The sequence below is a fragment of the Phytophthora infestans genome, genomic scaffold (genome assembly GCF_000142945.1).
Source record: "Phytophthora infestans T30-4 supercont1.27 genomic scaffold, whole genome shotgun sequence".
Taxonomy (NCBI): domain Eukaryota; phylum Oomycota; class Peronosporomycetes; order Peronosporales; family Peronosporaceae; genus Phytophthora; species Phytophthora infestans.
Window position 1 is genome coordinate 1,311,769 of NW_003303732.1, and position 8,165 is coordinate 1,319,933.

Genomic DNA, 8,165 nt, shown 5'->3' on the forward strand with positions numbered 1-8,165 from the left:
CCCTAGGCGGCTTGGCGCAATAATAGTAAATAAACGCTTCTGGTTTTGAAGCATAAAGTTAAGGTGTTAACTTTGAGCCCTGGTCTTGGGCTGTAAGTGTCCTTTGGATAAGGAACTTAGTATTAGTGACTCTTTGAGTCGAACGTCTTCCTCTGACGCTAAAGCTACGGCAGCCCCGCTGCACTAAGAGCGCCAGCGCCCCAGCGTTTGCCAAATCTGCCTGCAAGCTCTGAGCTTATTGGTCCCAATGGGTCGAGCAGGCGAACGTTTTGGCATAGGTAGATTTAGCCTCGTGCCCCGACATGCCGCTCGACCATCCATCTGAGCACTTAGTAAGCCCTACGCTCCCATGATGTATTTGCAGGTCGAAGTAATAAACACATTTTGCAGTCATATTAGCGTCTTTCGCTGGATTCCTTTCCGATTTTGGTTCTTGGCGTATGATGAACATCCCTTTGCCGAGGTGTGGGACGTGCCGGTAACGTGTAGCGAGACTGCGTCGAACATAAAGCGACCGTATAAACAAGGGCTTCGACGGATAAGTCGCTTTCAGCGTCAGCATCCCCCAGGCTCAAACGAGAGACATGCATACACCACATGAATTCTGCGTGCGTAGACGGAGCACCATCTGGGCACCAAATGCTTTTACGCAAAGACGAATGACTTAGGTTTTGATCAATGCGATGTCAATAGACCTAATAGAGGTTGCATGATAATACGTCTTTATTTCCAGCGCTTTCCGTAGTGTTATGGATTACACAAGTCAATATGAAGCCGAGATAGTGTATATTACACGTGAAAATACCTGTATTGAATATTTCTAAAGCCATCATTGATCGTGTATATCTGCACCTCCCGTTTTGGAAGTCTTTGATCAGCTGGGGTGCTAGGACGTCAGTCACGTCCATCTCCGTGTGCTCGCGTAGTTCTTCCTTACTCACAGACGCGAAATCAGGTGTCACTGACAGGGCTTGCAGGACTGATACTAGCACTAGTGTTGACATTGAAGATATATCGATTGCTGTATGTGCATACTAAAGCTACACTAATAGCTCACGTTGCAAATGTGCTGTTTGTTTTCCTTGAAGAATATCTGAAGAGGACAGCATCCAGGTGGATCGTCAGCTGAACCCAGACTATGTCGATGATTCGGATAGTGACGCTAGTGCATCCGTCAGAAGTGTTGGCTCGAGCTCTAGCACTCCAGGTATAATCACGACTACATCAACATCGCCTTGTATTATAATTGCGTTCAACCGAGGCACCGATTGTGACCCAAGTTTTGTGCTGGAGAATTCACCAGCATTACCTGACTCGGATGTCGATGGTAGTGGCGACGACGTAGCTCAGGACGGGTACTCGGTGTTTGGGGACATACAGACAGTTTACGACGATGATTCTGGTGATAGTGTGGAAGAAGCTGAGACAGCCACTGATTTGGACTTTCAGTGGCTTAAGGACCTATTAAGCGCTGCTGAGCAAGAGCGCCTGCATTTACGCTCAAAGGTGAGCACACGAGAAATATTTCTATGCTGAACGTGACAGCTAACGTTTGTTTTTAATGCCGACAAAATCGTCGCCACTTTACGACAGCAATAAAAACTTTGAGACGGCAGAAACCGGGGAAGTTTTGCCTGACAATCACCTAGCGACCGTATAATTTGATGGCGATGTGGACTCCTTGAGCTTAGTGCTAAGTTTGTGATTTAGCTCCACTAGAGCTTTTACTTTTTCCAAAACATTTTATGTCGGCATAATGCTAGTGTGTCAAATTTGGTACTCGTGCCAGACGCTTGATGCTCGGGCTGCTGACGCCTATGCTAAAGAGCAAAATGTTACTTACCGGCAACAGCTGACGAAGGACAATGTGCACAAGAAACTAGTACGGCTCAGGGCTATCCAGCCGCAAATAATTGTCAGTGGTTGGGCAAATGATGGGCGTGCATGTTCTGAGCTCGGCCATGCGCATGGACAATCACTGGGCTACGAAAGCCTGTGATGGAAATCCTTCGGGTACATTTGGCATTTGGCTCTATCATGTGTCTGAAGGTGGTGTGCAGTACCATGCGACTTCATGAATATTGGGGATTTTTTTTATCCACTTAGAAATAAGTGCCAGAGAATAATTTTGAATCCTTTTTATGTGCTCCCTTTGTGGCACTTTTGCCAGAATGCCCCCCCCCCCCCGGGATGGTCCATTCTTAAATTAAATTCGTATCACCTAATAATTGGTACTTTTTTATGCTTGGGTGGACAAGAGAGGAATCGCCTTGTCGAGTTGAGATTTAAGGATTTGCGGAAGAATTGCAATAGTACCATCATATATGAAAGGGTGAATGTACAACTCGCTGTGCGCTTCAATACCCACGCATGGTCCAATTGATCACGACGTTGCTAATTTCAGCTCTATAATCAACAAATACGTAGTCGACGCTAATGGCCCCAAAGCTTCAATCATTTTTTTTAATTCCAGCCGTAAGCACCTCTCCAGCATTAACGTGAATATGACTGGGCTGCTGTCGTATTTCGCTGGAGCCAAGGTCTCCAAATATCGTGCTTACTGCCTCAATAACTTCTGGTAGCTCTAGCAGCTTACTTGGAGAACGCGATTTCGATTTCACAACAAGCACTGAAGGCGAGACTACTGCTCTTAGTGCTAGTGATGCTGGATTCATTCGGGCACCTGGTGGTGCAGGCTGACTAGACTGTATAGATTGCGTACGAAGCAGCGTCGAATGTAGATTAGGCCTCGAGCGTGATGCCAAGATGCCAGATCATTAAAGGAGCACGGTGGGAAGCTACGTAGTGCCTTGCTGTAAGTGCGCTTCAGATTTGCGAGGCGCGCTCGTAGTGATACCGCCGAGTGCCTACATTGTGTCATCTGACGCGCCACGTAGCTCCATGTGATACAAAGGCCTCCTGACTCAAACCGTAACGCAATCGAAACGAGAAGTTTGTCTTTCAGCTCCTGGAATGTTGTCTGCGATAAATGGAGGTATTTGCCCTTGATTTTGCATGTGCAACAGGAAGCTCACAAACATTTTGATTTCTGTAAAAGAAAAGTAATTGTCGGATCCGCCTTCGTAATATATTTCCGTATTAAAATGGTAAAGCCAAATTGATCTAATTATTGTTCACTTTGATGATAGAACCAATAAAGGTGGGTTTGTGGAGCAGCAAAAATTCTGAGTTTTATAAGGGTGTTTCTACCATGCTTTGCAAAAAGCTCAAAGGGACGCATGAGTCGTGTGAGTGTCAAAAACATGGTCGATCATTTCTCTCACGAAAGCTTGATTCGGCTTATGGTGATCAGATAGCCTCGCCTGCCAAATACTATATTCAGACTTTTTTAGCACAAGTCTTACGGCTGTACCCTAGTTCATTTCACATCGTAAAACACACACATTTATGTATTGGGCATAAATTGGTGCCTCGTTGGACTTTACATTAATTGTATGAGAACCTACTCGTAGACATTAGTACGAGAAAGAATCATCTAGGCTAGATTAAAGCGCTAAGCTAATATATGTTTTCACATTTCGTTCATTTCATGGCGAATAAGTTGGTGAATATAAACGACCTACTAATATACAACGTTTGGCTTTTATATTCTGGAGCTTGCTTTTATTTATAGCTGGCGCTTTCTATTCGAGACTGGTTCTAAACCTGAAAAACACGTCAAATACTCGCTAAAATGGAACAACTTGTCCGTCTGTGCTTTACATTTTGAGCGAGGATGGCGGTTTTGCAAAGGAGATCTCTTACAGTGCAAGGCTGCGCGCCAAACTTAATTAAACGTATTGTGGCGAGATGTCAAAATAAAAATGGCACTCGTTATTTAGTCAGACTAGGTAGCACGAGACGAGGCAACTGTACCAGAATATAACCGACTGGGCGCCCGAATATGCCAGTCTTCCAGAATAGCCGGAGGTGTCGTCTCCCGACAATTTGTTGCATTAAATGTACAGGTGCCAATAGCGCAAATACTGAAGCTCCTTCCTACTTAGCAGATACAAGTTTTCAGCACAGGCAAATATCTCAAATGCTAACAGCATATACATGCCACAATTGTAGCTATCAACCTGTACTCCAAGCTCGCTCGTGTATGGTCAATTTCGGTTATTTCTTGTAGCGAATTCTAGCAGCAATGATATCATCTTCTCAGCGAGAGGTCGAGCTTTTACTCCATTGCTTGAGCTCATTGGATCGTAAATGAAAACTTCTTTAAGCTTTGGATTACTAGTTGTCCCTGATAAACTTGAGAATACGGGTCTTCTTTGCTCTAGCGTTTCGAAGCTCATTTACCGTCTGTAAGGCACTGGCATCGAGCGTAATACGGCTGGAAGAATGTCTCTTGAATGCGTACTCGCTCAGTGAGTGATTGTGCTTGAAACGGCCCTTCGTCACTTTGAGCAGAAACCTGTGTTTAGCTTTGTTAATCTCTTGAACGCATACTTTCAGCCGAAATAATAGTAGCAGTAAATGCAAACAGACACGATTAGTGGCTGAATTAGCACCTGCGATGCCCGAATCATCCCAGTTAAGCCCGATTATGCCAGATTGGGTTTGTGTCGCTGCAAAACGAATCAAGCTGTCACTGTAGTAACCGCGTACCTGTGCTGAGCATCCTTGGCCCCGAGTCTCCTGACGCGGCCGCTTGCTTGTGGCTTGCGAACGGTATTTGCCGTGGTGTGTAGACACGTACGTCTTTGCAAATTGATTCCCCTCGGCCGGAATTTTAGTCGCCGCGGAGCCCTGAGCATCTATCCTAGTATTCCGTCCAGTCACTGAAGTGTTTGTTCTCACTTGAAATATCTGGCAAAACATACAAAACGTGATGAGACGATATCGACAAATATAACAGATAACTTAATAGTGTACCTGTAGTTACTGCGCTTGGTACAGCGCTAGGTAGACCTCGAAGTTCTGTCACGACTGGAATTGTGTCTCTTGTGGTGGCAAGGCGAGGACACATATCTGACGTGCTTCTTCACTTGCGCTACTTGTGACCGCCTCCGCTTCAGCAGAGGTCGGGCTTGGCAGTGGCTGCCAGTCACTCACGGAGCCGTCGGAGTCGCTGCCGTCGCTTTTCGATATCATCCAGTGTCAGGGGGCGCTTTTGTGCGCTGCGTGGCCGTGGTGTCATTTTCGTGCGTTTGAAGCCACGCGTTTGATGGATGGGAAAATTGTTTGTGGTTCAGGAAACGGTGGCAGCTGGTATACGGCACGTATACACTAGACATAGTACGGATGAGTGCATACACAGAGAATCGGAAGATAGAAACGATTTGCTGTGAGTAGGGTGCTCCCAGTCTGGCAAAACAGTCACTCTCAGTAAGAAATCACATAGTGATGCGTCTCGGCAGTGTACTGCCCCGAATCAAAATTAATCTGGCTTTATGCAGCTAATCGGTAGACTATTAATGATAAGTGACATGTCTGCCAACCGATGCTGATATTCCTTAGTCCAATACCAGACTTGTACTGGTACTAAAACAGCAAAGCTTGTCTTCACTGCATTATAAAGAGTGCTGATTCAAACAGTGTAGGCAAAATGAGCTGGTTGTTGATTCTAAGAGTCAGGTCTGCTTTTGAAGAACAGCTATCTTTGTTGGATGCAACCTAAGACCAACGTAGTAAGAACAAGACTGATGTGCCATGTTCGTCAAGCTTAAAGTGTGTAGGACTTTTTTACCCCCCCCCCCAAGAAAAAAATTTAGGACAAAAAAGAGGATCAAAAGTTGATAACCGTGCTTAGCCTCAGTTTTGATACATGTTGATGAATGCATTTAGAAATGTACCCCAGTATAATCTCCCTATTAATACAACGATACTTATTGGGCTTTGCCCCAACTTTGGCATATGAATAGCGCCTCTAGCTTAACTTCAAATCTCAAAAGTTGATCCCATAACTCAACGTTATAAATAAATTCTGGTTCAGCAAAACGAGGTTAGCAGCAGCTCTAACCACTTCAGCATTTTTCCGGTTCAAGCATCCGTGCGTCGTACCAGACACCTGCAGCGTGTTACTTCGCTTGCCAGTCTTCGTGACACTTCCGGTACGTATTAACAGCCTGGCACTGGTGCAAATCTCTTCTTGTCTCTAATTGTCGACGTTGTTGGCCAGGATAGCAATGGTGCTGTCGATGCCGACACGATTGCAAGTTCAGCTCACTGTCAAAGTTGGGCAGCCCTACACGAACAGCAGGACGACGTACGGGGCCCCCATCATCTTCGAATTCATGCCTAATGATGGCCTCGACGTTCTTCGTGCCAAGATAAGCAGCTCGCTGGCAACGTATACCGACATCACATGGGAAGCCGACGCTCCTATCTTGATTCGGCCGAGTGCTAATGCGTCTCAATCAAACTACGTACCGTTACCAGCATTACAGAGCGCGTTTACTGATCGAATCAACCGCCTATGGAACCAAGCAAGCAGGAGAAGAAATGGGTAAGAAGTGCATTGAAAATATTAATCGGTCGAGTAATAATAGTTTAACTATTTGTGGTGTACCAGGCAGGCTGATTTTCAACTTGAGCTCTTCATTTACGTGCAGCGAGCTAATACAAGTACTGGAATTCGTCGCGCCACTGAATCGCGTCTGCAGCAGCAATTAGTGAGCTTCTAGAGCGTGAAGGAGCACGCGACAAGTATGGCCCTGCTTCACAGCGGTATTGGGCTATATCCCATGCACGACAATCTGAAGGAACACCATTAGAGCCACCAACTAATGCTACCTTCTCACAGTTGCAGCGAGTTGATGCAATGCAATTTGACATTATTGCTCAGCAGGAGAATAATTCCGACCAGCGCCAGTTCGTTCGTGTGAGCTGTCGTTTGAATGGAGGTGTAATTTCTCTGAATACTGACGTTGTAAAATTGCGGCAAGCACTCGGATTACATTCCTACAATCTTTTTCCTCCTTTTCGGGCAGACCTCGACACGACGTATCCTACTGAAAATATTGATGACGATGAGGACGCAGCACAATAAAAAACAGTAGCAGTAACTAAACAAGAAATCTTCGATCATACATTCAACTAAAAAAATATCGCGGTTGAGGCCAGCTATATCGTAGCCACAATGTCCATATAGATTACTGTTTTCTTCACGTGATGGCTCCATACATTTTTGCATTCCAACTTGCAATGTGCGCTTGGCGTCGAACCGGAAAGCCAAACGCGTATGCCGGGTCAACCATCGTTTTAAAAGACCAAAGCCGACCTCAATTGGATTCAACTGCGGTGAATATGGAGGTAAAAAGAAAAGCAAGGCTCCTGTCGAGTGGACCAACTCTTCTAGCTCTCTGTACATGTGGATTTTGGCATTGTCAAGAATAACAATGGACCCATATGCAGTATTGTTAGTGAGATGTGTTATCGATTCTCAAGTAGGCTGCGTACCTAGGAAGAGGCCAAGGATTTAGCAATGGGGCAACATTTTCCAGAAATGATTGGTTAAAACAACGTCGAACAAAGGTTCCTGGAGTTGTGTCCCAAGCTATAAACCCAGACACACCCATCGCAGCAAGGATTGAAACTCGATCACCTACACAAAATGTTAGTTACAGAAGAAAAGTGAGCAAATAAAAGCAAAATGTACCTCTGTCAAAAGGTTGCCGTACGATAGCTGGCGTGTTTCTTGTAGACCACGCAAAACGACGAAGCACATCACGACCATCTTTTGCTGTTTCATCCAGAAAAACTAGCTGCTCCGGACCACGATAAAATGGGGCTAGTTTCATGTAGTAAGCGTCTATTTCAGCAGGAACACTCTCTCTTGCCCGTTTGGTAAGAACCTTGCGAGTGAGGCCAAGGTCAAAGCGCAGCGCCCGGCTTATAGTTGACGTTGAAATGTTTGAAAGTGACGGGAATGTTGCTTGTAGAGCTAGTTGCAGCTCTTCGATGTAGAAACACGGATGCTCCTCCACGAAATGTTGGACAAACTTGATGCATTCCGGCGGCCATCTCGTCTTCCGCACAATAGGAGCGTTTGGTATCACATTTCCACGCCTGCGAAATAAGAGTGCCCATCGAGAGATTGACCGCGTCGACACCCCCATTACAGAGGCCACCACACTTACATCGATGTCGTAGATATAGGTTAGGACGATAGATCGCCATCTCATGTCGATTGAGATTGTCATTGCTAAGATGACAGA